Source organism: Phoenix dactylifera, unplaced genomic scaffold, assembly GCF_009389715.1.
Source record: "Phoenix dactylifera cultivar Barhee BC4 unplaced genomic scaffold, palm_55x_up_171113_PBpolish2nd_filt_p 000425F, whole genome shotgun sequence".
Classification (NCBI taxonomy): Eukaryota; Viridiplantae; Streptophyta; class Magnoliopsida; order Arecales; family Arecaceae; genus Phoenix; species Phoenix dactylifera.
The window spans coordinates 102,860-120,713 of NW_024067862.1; the positions used below are offsets into that span (position 1 = coordinate 102,860).

Here is a 17,854-nt window from a genome sequence, read left to right on the forward strand (position 1 = left end):
GGAGTCAAAAAGAACTTAGCTTTCAATTATCTTTATACCTGTACATCTGAGCAAATACTGTGTATATGTTTAAATTTCGAATTTTGCATATACTCAGTGTTTTGTCATCATCAAAAAGGGGGAGATTGTTGACCCCCTAATGGATTTTGATGAATACAAAACACTAGAGTATAATTCTATTTATCTTAACAAATTAATTGAGAAATTTATGTGTTTTATTAAGAATATTGTTAAGAAATGTCTAGGCAAGTTTCCATAATTTTTATGAATTTATTGAAGAATTTTTTGAGATGAAAGAAAAAGTTCAGGGACAGCCGAGACGTCTCCTGATAGTCTCAGAGACGTCTCTGGCACAAACAGGAAGAACTGGCACACTTGGAGACGTCCCCGGCACCTGCCGAGTCGTCCCCACGATAGCGGAGTCGACTCTCTCAGTAGCGGAGTCGACTCTCTCAGTGGCGGCAGAAAGGCAGTTTTCAAGAGATATGCGCGAGACGTCCCCACCGCAAGCAGAGTCGTCCCCACAAGTAAAAAGGAGACTTCCCGAGTCGTCCCCAAGATAGCGGAGACGGCTCTCTCAGGGTTTTTCAGAGAATAATTTTTTCGGTGATAAGGCAGCGGAGACGTCTCCTGAAAGAGCGGAGTCGGCTCTCTCTGGAAATTCCAGAGGACATGTTTTTCGGAGATAAAGAAGCGGAGTCGACCCCGAGACAGCGGAGTCGTCCCCATTCAAAAAGTGCAAACAAGCAGAGTCGTCCCCGTAAAGTGCCGAGTCGACCTCAGACAACGTAAAAAGTAAAATCTTGTAGCCGAGACGTCTCGCATTGAAGCGGAGACGTCCTCGGAACGCCTGGGACGCGACTGACAACTTTTACAGGTTTGGTTTGAATTTCAAATCTCTTTTACTTTATCTCTAACAGCTATATTTGCTTTTTGGGCTATAAAAGGGAGCTCTTAAGTGCTTCAAAACAACTTTTCACCAACCCAAAAGCTAGATCATTTAAGAGAGAAGCAAGAGAGAGAAGTTCAAGGGAGTGAGTGCATTCAAGTGAAGAAATCAAGTGCTTTCAAGCTTCCCAAGTGATTTCAAGCTCAACCACTCTCTTCCACTCGTGCATTCAAAGCTCACACTCAAATCTACGCGATCCACATCGGAAGAATCACCATTTCCCACGCTTCCAATGGCAAAAGGATTCTTCCGGGTTCTATTGTTCATCATTGCCATATTTGCTTTTCTAGAGCTTTTCTTTTCTGTGTAAACTCTTTCATTGTGGTGCTTGTTCCAGTCAAGGGACTTGGAACAAGGGAAAGGCGTCCCAAGCCTAAGTGAAATTGGGGGTGTTAGGGTTTGTTGTGAGCCCGGTGTAAAACAACGAGTTAGGTAGTAAACTCGCAAAACTACCGTACTGTAATCTTGGATTATTGTGGAAATTTCCAAAGGTGATTTGGGGAGTGGATGTAGGAGCAGTGGAAGCTCCGAACCACTATAAAACCTTGTGTTTGCGATTGACCTTTCTCATTCCTCCTTCTTTACTTTAGTGCATATATTTGTGTGTTTTATTTTTAATTAGGCGAAAAGTTTTAAAACACCCAATTCACCCCCCTCTTGGGTGACCATCTCTGGGCAACACAGCATTTCATGATTATGAAATCTGACAGATGGATGTGAAAACTGCTTTCCTGAATGGATATCTTGATGAAGATATCTATATGAAACAGCCTTTGGGTTTCACTTCCAGTGATGGAGATCACAGGGTCTGCAAGCTGCAAAGGTCCATCTATGGACTAAAGCAAGCGTCTCGGAGTTGGAACACTCGTTTCGATGACGCAATCAAAGCATTTGATTTCATCAAAAACGAAGAGGAACCGTGTGTTTACAAAAAGGTTAGTGGGAGTGCTGTCGTTTTTCTCGTACTGTACGTAGATGACATTCTCCTGATTGGGAATGATATTCCCATGCTAACCTCGGTCAAGGTCTGGTTGTCAAAAGAATTCTCCATGAAAGACCTTGGGGAAGCATCTATATTTTGGGAATAAAGGTCTATAGAGATAGATCTAAAAGGATGCTTGGCCTGTCACAGAAAATGTACATAGAGGAGGTGCTGAAGAGGTTCAGCATGGAAAACTCCAAGAGGGGTCTCTTACCCCTAAGGCATGGAATTCATCTCTCCAAGAAGATGTGCCCCAACACATCTGAAGAGATTCAACGCATGAGCAAGATTCCCTATGCATCGGCAATAGGAAGCCTCATGTATGCCATGCTATGTACACGACCTGATATAGCCCTTGCTGTGAGTGTCACAAGCAGATATCAGTCGAATCCAGGTGAAGAACACTGGACAGCTGTGAAGAATATTCTTAAGTACTTGAGAAGAACTAAAGATTCATTCTTGGTTTTTGGAGGATCATCAGAGTTAAAGGTAGAAGGGTACACAGATTCAGACTTCATGACTGATGTCGATGACAGGAAGTCAACATCTGGATATGTGTTCTTGTGCAATGGTGGTACGGTAAATTGGAAGAGTTCTAAACAACCGATCATTGCTGATTCTACTATGGAAGCTGAATACATCGCCGCCTCTGAAGCTGCTAAGGAAGGCTTCTGGTTCAAGAAATTCATTACAGAGTTGGACGTGATGACATCAGATGCCATAACACTCTACTGCCATAATAATGGCGCCATAGCCCTTGCTAAGGAGCCAAGGTCTCATCAGAAGTCTAAGCATATAGAGCGGCGCTTCCATCTCATACGCGACTATGTTGAGAAGAAATATGTAAAGGTGCAGAGAGTAGACTCCGCGGATAACGTGGCGGACCCGTTCACTAAGCAGCTGAGTCAGAAAAAGACTGAAGCCCACCTTGAGAAGATGGGCCTAAGATATATGACCAATTGGCTTTAGTGCAAGTGGGAGATTGTTAGATGTATGCCCTAGAAGCCAATTTGGCCGACACATTGTTGATTCTAGGGACATAATTTTGTACTTGACTATTTATTATGGAATAAATAAAAGGCATCTTTTCATTCATATTGTTTATGTGTCTATGAATCGTCCAAGAAATTAATAAGATGATGATACATATTCTCAAGAGTTGAGAATTTAAGCCATGTATCATTGGTGATTAATTTCTAAATGCTCCTGATCAATGGATCATCACGAGGACGGTGATCGATCCGATCAGTGCACAGATCACTTTCCTTCTGGATGGACGAGACTTGAGTCCACAGTGTAGGGACACTAAAGTGATAGTGCAGGTGCTTGTTAGAGAACAAGGGTACTGAGCGTGACCAATACAAGAAGTCACTTGGATGTCTATCCACTCGTCAGTAACTTGCTTGATGTTGCAGTAGTGTGACTGGTCCTTTGACCTGCGGTGCTTCGGCTACTCACAGTGAGGTTATTGTAGTTTAACTGCACACATACATGGTCTCTAGCCATATGGGTCCATGCAGTGTAGATTGGCTGCAGTAAGTTCACTGTAGGAGTAGGGTATGCACCTACAAGGAATCTATCGACCTTGATAGAAGAGGAGAGATCCTATGTGATTTGTTAGACTGAGTTCTAAGACCTTGGCCAGGGCAGTAATATAAAGTGGAGAAAGAGTTTTCCACTATCGAACTCGAGTCGAATAAATCTTGACATATGACAGACGATGGGGTTTGACGAGTTGTCCATGACCTCCGTCCTGTAGGGATCCACGATAGTAGGACTGTATCACATGTTAACTGCACCTAGAGGTTCATCATTCCATTCTGCTGGGTAGCCACTATATGCTGCTAGGTGTCACTGGTGGATGGTGGGACTCATAGGGATTATCTTGATGATCGATAAACCCTAACGAGTTGAGTTGGAATCGTTCCAACCCATTGAAAGGAGTTTTCAATGATATTGAGATAGAGATCACAATATATCTCACTACCAGTCAGAATAGAACCTATGGGGTCACACACACTAGAAGTATTGACCGATCCGATGGTTGAAATCGTGATTAGGAATCACAAGTAATCAATTTGATTGATAAGAAGTTGAAGAAGGAACAAAGGGAATTAATTAATTGGACTTAAACACAAATCCTACTTCGAGTAGGATTCCTAGAGTCCTAATTGGATTAGGACTGGGAATCCTAGTTGGAGTAGGACTGGAATTCCTACTTAGAATAGGATTCCTACAATCCTAATGAGATTAGGAATTTTGAATTAAAATTAGATTCCTACTTGGAGTAGGATTCCTAGAAATCCTAATTGGATTAGGACTTCGGATTCAAATAGAGTCCTAATTGGATTAGGACTAAAATTAAATACATCCTAATTGGATTAGGATTCCTTAAGTCTAAATTAATCATTAATCTAATGAATCAACATGACTCCTAATTGGATTAGGATTGAAGAGTTCAATTGAGTCATGGTTCATTCAAGTCCTAATTGGATTAGGACTAGCCTAGATTGGATCCAAATTGGTTCACCCTTGGGCTAAGCCTAATTGGATTAAGGCTAAACCACATTAGGGCCACCCAATCCTCATTAGATGAGGATTAGGGCAACATGAGAGGGAGGGGCTCACGCCCCTCCTCCTTGGATCTCTTGGTGCGGCAACAAGAGGGGCCGGCGCCCCTCTTGGTAATACATCAAGGGCTCCTAACTTGTAGGAGCCCTAGATGTTATAAAAGGAGGACTCTTGGGGGCTGACCTAATGGATATAGGAGCTCTCCCTCTCCTCTTCCAAGCCGTGGCCACCCCTCTCCCTTCCTTGGTTCAGCCGCCATCAGCAAAGGGAAAAAGAAGAGGAGGCGTCTCCCTCCTCTTGGTCTTCTTCCTTGGCTCCAACGCAGGGAGAAAAAGAAAGGCTGCAAAGGGCTTCGTTCTTCTTCCTCTTCTTCATCCTTCTTCTTCCTCCTCTCAAGCACAATCAAGGGTTGATTGAAAGAGAGGAAATCAGCCATCAAAAGAAGTCTTTGCAAGGGAGCTAGCACCCCGAGAAGACAAGAGAGCTTTGATCAGATCACTGCTTCGTGTGGATACCCGTAGAGGCCAGGCACTTGAACGGCTTCAAGCGAACCTTCATCCTAGACCACGAACTTCAGTTTGCGGTAATCATCTACCCGCACAAGGTGAAGATCTGATCTTCTAAATGCATTTAAAAGTTTTAATTCTTATCTAACTACGAACGGTTCATGAAACAACGTTCATGCGATGAACGTCGATCCCGCTTATGCCGATTCCGCTGCCATCTGAATTTTTTGAAATATCAGCGGCATGGGCGGGTTCCCAACACGGATAGATTTTAGCATGGCTACAGGTGAAAAGGTCTCCTGATAGTCAATGCCTTCACGTTGACTATACCTTTTCACCACAAGCCTTGCCTTATAGGTCTCTACCTCTCCATCCGAACCTATCTTTCTTTTATAGATCCATTTACATCCAATAGGTACAATACCTTCTGGTGGATCTACTAAGGTCCAGACTTGGTTGGAATGCATGGAGTCTAATTCTGACTTCATAGTTTCCAACCATTTCTCGAAATCGATATCAGATATCGCCTCATTGTAGGTTTTGGGATCCTGTACGTGATCCCTATCTCCCACTAGGAACATTTTCTCAGTATCCTCTTCTAGTATACTTAAGTATCTATCGGGAGGATGGGAGACCCTACTTGATCTACGAGGTGGTCGAGGGACATCGTGTACTGGCTCTGTGTGAATGGGTTCGATAGGATCCATGACTCATTGCTTTTCAGAGACTTTCTTTTCAAGCTCAATTTTTCTCCCACTGCCTCTATCAAGGATAAACTGGTTTTCCAAGAAGATGGCATGACGGCTCACAAACACATTGTGATCCTCTGAGATGTAAAAACTGTATCCTAATGACTCTTTAGGATATTCTATAAAACGAGCACTTATGGTCCTAGCCTCTAGTTTGTCCGCCTGTAGTCTTTTGACGTGGGCCGGACATCCCCAAATCTTAAGATGACCAAGACTTGGTTTCTTACCATGCCATATCTCATACGGTGTGGTAGGAACGGATTTAGAGGGAACTCTATTCAGTAGATATACTGCGGTAAGTAAGGCATCTCCCCAAAGAAACATAGGTAAATCAGTGAAGCTCATCATGGACCTGACCATATCTAATAGGGTCCGATTCCTCCTCTCTGACACCCTGTTGAGTTGAGGTGTCTCCGGAGGTGTCCACTATGAGACTATGCCATTTTCCTTGAGATAGTCCCAGAATTTCCCACTAAGGTATTCTCCTCCTCGATCTGATCGAAAAGCCTTAAGAGGTTTTCCAGTTTGTTTTTCTACTTCATTCTTGAACTCTTTGAACTTTTCAAAAGACTCAGACTTGTGTCTCATAAGATACACATACCCATACCGTGAATAATCATCGGTAAAGGTAATGAAGTATGAATAACGTCCCCTGGCTAGCACATCGAATGGGCCACATACATCTGTATGTACTAGGGTAAGTATTTCAGTGGTCCTCTCCCCATTCCCTACAAAGGGCAATCTAGCCATTTTTTCTTGAAGACAGGATTCGCAAACTGGATATGACTCGGAAGTCAATGAGCCAAGAGGCCCATCTTTATCCATTTTGTTCATTATGTCCTCTCCAATATGGCCAAGCCTAAGGTGCCACAAATACTTTTGGTTTATCTCATCCCTGGATCTTTTGGATCCTTTGGCACTCACTTCCTGCTCGGTAACATTTACAGATACATCCATATGTAAATGATAGAGACTGTCAATCATAAAACCACGTGCAACTATTTTATTTCTGAAATAAATAGAACAGCTGTCTTTGTCAAAAGTAAAAACATGACCTTCCTGTGCTAGACATGAAACAGAAATCAAATTTCTGCTAGCAGCAGGTACATAATAGCAGTCTCTAAGTAATAAACTAAAACCAGACGGTTGTCGTAGATGGTAGGTGCCCACAGCCACAGCAGCAATTTTTGCCCCGTTGCCAACCTGAAGGGTTACTGCACCTTCCACTAGCCTTCTACTTTCCTTTAGACCCTGCATGGTAGTGCCCAGATGAGCACTAGAACCAGAATCTATAACCCAACTAGAAGTAGAAGAAACCGTTAGATTAGTTTTAATTATGAGCAAGTCTATACCTTCTGAAGGTATGTCACCTTTCTTGTTCTTCAGGCTCTCGAGGTATGAAGAACAGTTCCTCTTCCGGTGGCCGTCGACATTGAAGTGGAAACATTTTCCTTTGTCATGGACCTTTTTCTTTTGAACTTCCTTCTTTGGCTTCTTGTCTTTCTTCTACTTCTTAGCAGGCTTCTTTTTCTTCCAAGTAGACTTTCTCTTGAAACCAGAAGTCAACTCAGCAGCAAGGACATTGCCCCTTGAACCTTTCAAGGCTCCCTCAGCAGTTACCAACATATTTATCAGCTCAGTCTTAGTGCATTCAATCTTATTCATGTGGTAGTTTACTATAAACTGACCAAATGAATCAGGAAGTGACTGTAGGATCAAATCCACTTGCAATTCCTTGTGCATGTTCATACCGAGCTTCTCAAGCTCCTCAAGGTCCTTGATCATAGTCAGACCGTAATCATGGACGGACTGCCCTTCGTACATCTTTGTCTTGAAGAGCCTCTTGGACACTTCAAAACGAGCTGTGCGACTCTGCTCACCATACAACTCTTGCAGGTGTGCCAGTATGTCCCTAGCAGTCTTTATATTTTCATGCTGGCATTGGAGTTCATTTGACATGGATGCCATCATATAGCATTTAACTCTAATGTCATCATCCATCCACTTTTGATGCATCTGTCGCTGAACATCAGTAGGACGTGTTGGTAGTGTGGGGATATCTGAATCGAGTATGTAGCCTATTTTCTCACAGTCCAAAACAATTTTGAGGTTTCTAAGCCAGTCCTTGTAATTGGTTCCGGTCAGTCGGTTGGTCTCAAGAATACGGGTCAAAGGGATTGAAGCTGACATTGTATCTGCAGAGAGTAAAGATTCTAGTTAGACTTTTGTACTTGATCATTAATTTGTTCTAAGGTCTTTTAGAACAAATGTACCTCCCACTATTTTCTGGAATCCCTTACACTCCCCTGGTAAGTAAACGGAAATCCTACGCGACTAGGGTTTCTAGTAGGTACTGCGGTCTCACCAATCTACATGGCACCTCACCTAACAGTTATTGGTGACATATAGATGGATGAGTGTACAACTCTTGTACAATGCTTCTCAAGCATGTTGCAGTGCAACTTGGTCTCTAAGCCATGAAGACCTCACCTAACAGTTATTGGTCCCATTTCTTAGTTAAGTCAGACCCACCGTATAACCGTAGAAATAAAGTTATCATTGGGTCCTCACCTAACAGTTATTGGTGCCCAACCCCACCTTTACCCTACAACATCTCATGTCTATAGAGAGGTCCAGCCCCCCGATGCAACTTGCCCACTGTGTCCAGCCGAGACAAATCAACATCAGAAAGATCTTAGCAGCTCTACTACAGTGGAAGATCTATTGACTTAATATTGGTTAATCAGGTCTCAGTGTTTGCAACTTGAGCTCTTCATAAGAGGTAATCGAACAATTGGCCAGGTAAGCAGGTGGGAGGCTCCCCTTACTCAGAGAGTAAGGTCCTAATTAAGTAACCACCTTTCATGCTTTTCTAGACACCAATTAGATCAATTAATCTAATATGACTTGCTCATGTCGGTTCACTCTCGACTTGATTGAGGAGGTTTTAATTTAGGTCTCAATTGGGTTTGCTACATCACATGTAAACCTATCTACCCGACTCTCATTCACATCACATGCAAACGGCACATTGCAGGCAGTTATAATTGCAGCAATAATTAAAGCTAAACTTTAAATAGGTGATGATCATGGATTCTAGTTAGGTCGTATTACAAGCACATGCACGTCAATCGATCAACTGGTCTTCAACTCTTGAATTGGTTCCAAGCCTCTTTGATTCGATCCTTGATCAACTCTTGATCCAATCGCCATCAACCGCTTAGATCACCTGTTCATCTCATGCCTTGTCTTCAACTTGATCGTTGACGTACATCACATCACAGAAATACAACCAGATGTAAAATAAAAATAATAATAAATTACATCTCCTTTTAGGAGGCACGCAGGCCTCTCAAAACATCAAATAAGATGCATGCAAGCATCTGAAAAATTACATGACATCACAGATCGCATCGCAGGTCATTACATTTGATACCAAAAGGGTTTGAATCCTATGATCATCACCACATGCAGCAATTATAATTTTCAGATCTGAAAACTAATTGATTATCTTATGACATAGGTTGCTGATCATGCTAATCATGATTCTAAACTTTGTAATCCCATGAACAATGCAATTAGAATCATCTTTTTATCACATAAAAATCAGCATGTAAAAATCAGCATCCTAGAAAAAATCTGCATGCAGAAAATTTTCAGCATGCATGATCATTCAATTTTCAGATCTAATAAGCCTACTAATAATTAATCCTTACCTTAATCTACGAAGCCTAGGCTCTGATACCACTGTTAGAACCCGCCCATGCTGCTGATATTTAAAAAAAAAAATCAGATAGCAGCGAAGAGGCATGTGCGGGATCGACGTTCATTGCATGAACATTGTTTCATGAACCGTTCGTAGTTAGATAAGAATTAAAACTTTTAAACTAATTTGAAGATCAGATCTTCACCTTGTGAGTGTAGATGATCACCGCAAATCTGAGTTCGTGGTTTTAGAAAGAGGGTTCGCTTGAAGCCGTTCAAGTGTCCGGCCTCTACGGGTATCCACACGAAGCAGAGATCCGATCAAAGCTCTCTAGTCTTCCCGAGGTGCTAGCTCCCTTGCAAAGACTTCTTTTGATGGCTGATTTCCTCTCTATCAATCAACCCTTGATTGTGCTTGAGAGGAGGAAGAAGAAGAAGGGATCTTGAAGAAGAACCAAAGCCTTCACTGCAGCCTTTCTTTTCCCTGCGTTGGATGAAGGAAGGGAAGGGGAGGAGGCCGCCAAGGCTTCTTCTTCCTTTCTTCTTGCTTTCGGCTGAAACAAGGAGAGGAGGAGGGGAGGGCGTATAGCAGCAAGAGGAGGAGCTTCTCTTCTATTAGGTCAGCCCCCAAGCCTCCTCTTTTTATAACAAGTGGAGCTCCTAACTTTTAGGAGCTCCCTTGAATTAATTCCAAGAGGGGCGCCGGCCCCTCTTGTTGCCGCACCCATGAAGCCAAGGAGAAGGGGCTTGAGCCCCTCCTTCTTGTGTTGCCCTAATTTTCATCTAATGAGGATTGGGTGGCCCTAATGTGGTTTAGCCCTAATCCAATTAGGCTTAGCCCAAGGGTGAACCAATTTGGATCCAATCTAGGTAAGTCCTAATCCAATTAGAACTTAAATCAATTTTGACTCAATTGAACTCTTCAATCCTAATTCAATTAGGAGTCTTATTGATTCATTAGATTAATAATTAATTGTGACTTAAGAAACGCTAATCCAAATTAGGACATATTTAATTTTAGTCCTAATCCAATTAGGACTCTTATTTGAATTCGAAGTCCTAATCCAATTAGGTCTTCTAGGAATCCTATTCCAAGTAGGAATCCAATTTTAATTCAAAACTCCTAATCTAATTAGAATTGTAGGAATTCTATTTCAAGTAGGAATCCCAGTCCTATTCCAACTAGGATTCCCAGTCCTAATCCAATTAGGACTCTAAGAATCCTACTCAAAGTAGGATTTGTGTTTAAGTCCAATTAATTAATTCCCTTTGTTCCTTCTTCAACTGAATATCAATCGAATTGATTACTAGTGATTCCTAATCACGATTCAACCATCGGATCGGTCAATACATCTAGTGTGTGTGACCCCATAGGTTCTACTCTGACTGGTAGTGAGATATATTATGATCCTCTATCATAATATCATTGAAAACTCCTTTCAATGGATTGGAACGATTCCAACTCTACTCTTTAGGGTTTATCGATCATCGAGATAATCCCTGTGAGTCCCACCATCCACCAGTGACACCTAGCAGCATGTACTGGCTACCCAGTAGAATAGAATGATGAACCTCTAGGTGCAGTTATCGTGTGATACAGTCCTACTATCGTGGATTCCTACAGGACGGAGGTCATGAATAACTCGTCAAACCCCCTTCGTCTGTCATATGTCAAGATTTATTCGACTCGAGTTCGATAGTGGAAAACTCTTTCTCCACTTTATATTACTGCCCTGGCCAAGGTCTTAGAACTCAGTCTAACAAATCACATAGGATCACTCCTCTTCTATCAAGGTCGATAGATTCCATGTAAGTGCATACCCTACTCCTACAGTGAACTTACTGCAGCCAATCTATACTATAAGGACCCATATGACTAGAGACCATGTATACGTGTAGTCAAACTACAATAACCTCACTGTGAGTAGCTGAAGCACCGCAGGTCAAAGGACCAGTCATACTACTGCAACATCAAGCAAGTCACTGACGAGTGGATAGACATCCAAGTGACTTCTTATCTTGGTCACGCTCAGTACCCTTGTTCTCTAACAAGCACCTGCACTATCACTTCAGTGTCCCTACACTGTGGACTCAAGTCTCGTCCATCCAGAAGGAAAGTGATCTGTGCACTGATCGGATCGATCACCATCCTCGTGATGATCCATTGATCAGGAGCATTTAGAACTTAATTACCAATGATACATGGCTCAAATTCTCAACTCTTGAGAATATGCATCATCATCTTATTAATTTCTTCGACGATTCATAGACACATAAATAATATGAATGAAAAGATGCCTTTTATTTATTCAATAATAAATAGTCAAGTACAAAATTATGTCCCTAGAAGTAACAATGTGTCAGCCAGATTGGCTTCTAGGGCATACATCTAACACTTTGGTACCGGACTAACTGAATTTCTAATTCAAGGACGGAAGGTCACTGGGTGCAGTCAAGTACTTACAAAGTTGGTGTGTGAGTCAAGATGGAATTGACCCCTCCTGGTGACAGGAGATAATGCCCTTGTGTTCAATTTAACAAAATGTTGGCCAGGATAATTCTTGTGAGGAATCATAAGATTTGTAAAAATTGAATCATAGAGTGGATATACTATTATAGAGTTGACAGAACTCTGATGTCATCCTGGCAGTAGGAGTCATAGGGATGAATTATACAGTAACCATAGTCCAGGGTTCCAGAATATTGCTTCGCAATAATTCGGCCTATCCGGACGTCAGGTACCATTGCTAGATGGTCACATCGATTAGTACAGAAAATCGTTTCTGTGCTACCGGCTTAGGTTCGAACCTATGGGGTCACATGCATAGAATTTTTCTAGGTTGATCATAAAGACTGATGGACGATTAAGAATCATCCAGGGGTAATTTGGTCAATTCAATTGACAAATTATCCTAAGTAAAATGTTGCTATAAAATAATTAATGAATTATTGGAGGATTAATATGCAATTAGATTGTTAATTGACTCAATTTGATTGAGTAATAGAGCTTGGGTTGAGCCAAATTGAATTAGATTCAATTTGGGCTACATTAGGGTTTGACCTAATTAGATTGGATTTAAACCAAGAAGATTGGGCATGACCTAATTAATGGAACTTGACCCAATTGGATTGGGCATGATCCAAGGTCCTCATCTGATGAAGATTCTGAATTCAAATATTTGAAATTTGAATTCGAGATCAATTCCTGAAAATTAGGAACCCAGTTTTGGAAATCAGGTGACACATGTCACCCTCACATCAATGGCGCCATAGATGGGATTTTTTCTTTTTAGTTGATGGCGCATGATGACACATGGCAAGGATCTATGGTGTGGCGCCATTGATGAGAGCACAAAAGTGCGATCTATACATCACTTAAATTAGTATTATTGCTAACAAATAATGATAAAATTGCTGTATTAATATTATATTTTTGTGGGGTGCAGGTGATCCGAAATCAAAGCTAAAATGCACATTGGGTTCAAAAAGATGCATCACTATAGGTGACCAGCCAACCGCATGGGTCGACCCCAGTTGCACACTAGGAGGAGGCCAAGTTCAGCTGTCCACTTCATCACAGCTTCAGTCTTCTATGAGCCCAAGCATCTGAGCCGCGTGCAGCCCATCCACCCGCGTGGAAGAATCGCGAAGCATCTTCCGCGTCTGCTTCTCCAGAGCAGCCCAACGTGTGACCCCTCATCCAGTGTCCGTGCAACCTCCCAGCACCCAAATTTCATCCTTCGATCCAGCCATCCATCATCCATGGAGCTTCTTCCGCGAGCCATCCACGGTTCACATCTCCCAAGCTTCCACGTTCACAGCACGTCCCAGCTCCATCCGACTTCATCGCAGCGTCCACGTCCGAGTTCCTCACGAGCGCACGCCTCGTCCGCACCTCATCCCAGCAAAGATCCATCTTCCCATCCCATGATTTCAGCATCAGCGATCATCTCCCGTCCGCGTCCATCCTTTTCTTCCGGATTAAGCAAGCAATCAGCCTTCCGTCTTCCTCGCAGTCCACACATCCTTCCGTGAAGCCTTCCTGCATCCAACTTCTCCCAGATCTCCCAGCCAACCGTGGTGATTCACCCGTATCCACAGCATTCCCAGCCGTCTGCGAGGATCTTCAGCTGAGCCTGCCACGCCACGTCAGCCCCAAGGATCCGTGATCAGCTCCCATCCCGCGTTTGGCCTTCTCGCATCCGGGATACTCGGAATCTCCCCTTATCCTGTGGGATCAGGGACCAATCGCAGCATATAAGAGGGTTCTCTCGGTTGGCAAAGGGGAGGGCAGTTCATTCAAAAAAAAAACAGAGCCTCATTCTTTCCCATTCGGCAGGAAAACAGAGGAGGGCCCTCTGTCAAAAGAAAAAAAAAAGAGAAAGGGAAACAGGGCCTCCCCTGTTTCCGAAAAGAAAAGAAAAAAAAAAGGGGAAAATGAAAGAGGGATTAAAGTTTTCAATGAGTGGCTAAAGACCTAGGGAGGGAGATGGATGAACCTTTGATGTATTGCTCTTTGAAGTAAACTCTAAACTTTTGCCTTGAATGAATTATATTTACTGATATGTTTTTGATCCATGCATAGTTATTTCGTAGATAGTTCTTAAATGGATTATGATTATTGATATATGGATTGCTTTAGTATTTGATTCGTCGTAGACGTAGAAAGCACGACGAATGCTTAGAAATTGAGTTCATATGTTCATGAAATATATACCATGATTAGATCTATCCTACATTAAATCTTAAATCAAGAACCATAGAGTTTATTCCTTGGATGCAATATCATCAAGGGGGATTCCAGATCCCTACCATTTTTATTTCATTGAATTGTGTTTATTATTCTCTGCATTTTAATTTCTGAAAATCAAAATATAATTTTAATCCACAAATTTATTTAACTGAAAATTACATCTAAAAATTACGCTAATAATCTATAGATCGTTCCCTGAGGATTCGACCTCGGACTCCCGAGATTTTACTACTTGTGCGATTCTCCTGCACTTGGGGGAACAATTTTATTTTTGCATCAAGTTTTTGGCGCCGTTGCCGGGGAACGGCTGATTTATTAGTATAATTTTTAGATTTAATTAGTACTTTAGTAGTTAGTCTTTTTGTTTCGAAAAAGAAAAAAAAATCTTTACTGCTGTTTTTTTATTTCCTGCATAGTCTGCATCAAACTCTGATATCAAAGAAATTAACCGTCTGATTGAACTCAAATTTGGTCGTCAGGTGCAGGACCTGTGTTTCTTTTATCTGAACGGTCTGATTGACATTCTAAAACTTTTAAGACTATCAGATTAATATGAAAATTTGCTACTGTCTGTTTTGAATTTTCTGCATTTAATTGTTTTAGATCAGAATTTTATAGTTATCATATCTCATTAACCCTTGTTGCTAATTGAAAATTTTTAAAAAAAATAAATAATTTGCTTGATCACCTATTCAATGAAATTTAATGTCATGTCATAAAATATTAAAAAAAAAATTTCTTGATTGTTGCATATAGTATATGGCATCAGCATAAAATACTCTAAGGGCTGAACCCATTTAAAAAGATAAGGTCGGAATTTCATCACTCGTCCTTAGCCCAAAAATCACCCCATTGCATAAATATCCTAAGCTTAATTAAAATCAACTAGACGTTGGCCCCTAAGGACATTCGAGCTCAATAGGATGAAGACCACCGAAAGTTACACCAATTTCGCTCTGTGGCTTAGTTGATGTCTAGGCAAGCTTTGTCCCTATAAGGGAGACAGTTCATCTGTTCGAGGCAAGTGGGTTTTAAGTGGGACCTTTGCGAACGCATCGTGACCCCTCCACTTACTTGGGAGCTTACCTGGTCAACTCGGTTCATTAGACCGGATTGGAGGCTTAGGTGCCCTCTTCAAACCAGTTAGGAGCTGTCTAGAAATTTAAGAAAAATATTAGAAATTGAGGTGTAATATTTAGTTGCATGTTTGATTGTGAATAGATTTTTGTCTTAGGGTGTAGTTTTAGGGTATCTTTAGTTGGTACTTATATTTATATTTATTTAAAAAAACATTAAAAAAAAAATTTAATTAAATTTTGTATGCTAGGTTGGGATAGGGACGACACCGGTCGATTAAGTCGTACAACTTTAGATCATCCCTTAGGACACATCCTTGAAATTCCTTCGCAGTATCTCATACCTTGTGAGATGGCAAATTTTTCTGATGATGAAGTCACCATGGTGATGAAGGTAGACCCCCAGTTATGACACTTCGACAATATTTACATCCCACTAGGACTAGTCAACCTTCATGCATGATTATTCCTGAAAATGTAGGACACTTTGAAATCAAACCAGGAGTAATTCAATTGCTGCCAAAGTATCATGGAATGGAATCCGAGAACCCTTATCTTCATCTTAAGGATTTTGAGGAAATTAGTATCACATTTAGAGTTCCAAATGTATCGGAAGATGTCCTTAAATTGACCTTGTTTCCTTTTTCTTTAAAGGATAAAGCCAAAACATGGCTGAACTCCTTGAGACCTAGATCGCTAGGAACATGGCATGATATGCAAAGAGAATTCTTGAAAAAATTCTTTTCCGCACAAAGGACTAACTTTTTGAAAAGGCACATTAGTAATTTCCAGCAAAAAGACCATGAAACATTTTATGAATGCTGGGAGAGATTTAAAGATTTGCTTCTCTCTTGTCCTCATCACGGGTTTGAAACATGGAGAACCATTAGTTTCTTTTACGAAGGGTTGTCTCCACAATTAAAACAATTTATAGAGACTATGTGTAATGGACTATTTTTGGAAAAGCAACCCGATGAGGCATGGGATTATTTAGATTCTCTCTCAGAGACTGCACAATTATGGGATACAGGGGATAGAGTGAATAAACCTTTGCCTAAGCCTACTAGCGTTGGACAGGGGGGCCTTTATAACCTTAGTACTCAGGATGATATTCAGGCTAAAATGGCAGCCCTTACTAGGAAGGTAGAGGAAATTAAACTTAGAAGGATTGAACCCGTCAAGACCATAGAACATAACAGCGAGTGTTGTAGGATTTGTGAGATGCCTGGCCATCTCACCACTGATTGCCCCACAATACCCGCATTCAAGGAAGTCTTGCATGATCAGGCCAATGTTATGAATACATATCAAAAATCTTTTAATAATCCTTTTTCGGGTACTTACAACCCTGGATGGAAGAACCATCCAAATTTCAGGTGGAGGAATGACCAACCTCAACAAGTATATAACCCAACTCCTCCACCTCCGCAACCTCATTATGCACACGCACCCCCTCAAAAACCCAGTCTCGAAGAAACTTTGCAATCTTTCATGCAAGGTCAAGCTAAAATCAATGATGATTTAAGAAATCAACTGACAACGCTGACTACTGCTTTAAGTGCTCAAGAGAAAGGTAAGCTACCAGCTCAACCACAACCTAATCCTCAAATCTATGGCGGTAGCAATGCATCATCTTCAACTTCGCATAAAGAACAAGCAAAGAGTATAATAACTTTGCGAAGTGGAAAGGTTATTGACCGACCAGTCCCAGAACAAACACAAGTCATACCTGATTCTGACCCTCCCAAGACAAAAGAAAAGGATAATGAAGAAACTGAAGCACCAACATCTACTGAAAAAATTGAATGTCCTTTTCCTGCACCATTTCCACAAAGATTAAAGCCCTTGCAAAAGCTTGAACCAAACTCTGAAATTCTTGAGCTTTTTAAGCAAGTAAAAATCAATGTACCTCTTCTTGATGCAATCAAACAAGTGCCCTCCTATGCAAAATTTTTAAAAGATTTGTGCACTGTCAAGCGTCGTTTAAATGTCAAGAAGAAGGCATTTTTGGCTGAAAATGTAAGTGCAATTTTACAGCATAACATTCTTCCTAAATATAAGGATCCAGGTTGCCCAACTATCTCGTGCATCATTGGCAATTTTAGGATTGAGCGAGCATTGTTAGATTTAGGAGCGAGTGTGAATTTGTTGCCATATACGGTATCGGTTTGGGTGAGTTGAAGCCAACAACTGTGACCTTACAATTAGCTGACAGGTCAGTGAAGGTCTCTAGAGGGATTATTGAAGATGTGTTGGTCCAAGTAGACAAGTTCTATTTTTCTGTTGACTTTATCGTACTGGACACACATCCGGCTTCCAATTCACCATCTCAGATTCCGGTCATCTTAGGACGTCCATTCCTTGCAACTTCTAATGCATTGATCAATTGTAGGAATGGTGTCATGAAGCTTTCTTTTGGCAATATGACCTTGGAACTGAACGTCTTTATGTTGCCCAGATAGACAACCCAAGAGGGGGGGTGAATTGGGTTTTAAATAATTTGGCTATTAAAACTTTTGTGGATAACTAATTAATGCTTTTGCGAGATGATTAATTAGTTTCT

At 41.3% G+C, this 17,854-nt stretch overlaps 1 pseudogene; it reads right to left on the bottom strand.

Moving 5' to 3' along the window:
• Positions 1-16,062: 16,062 nt before the first annotated feature.
• LOC120106003 lies at positions 16,063-16,160 on the bottom strand (annotated as a pseudogene).
• Between the last annotated feature and the right edge of the window lie 1,694 nt (positions 16,161-17,854).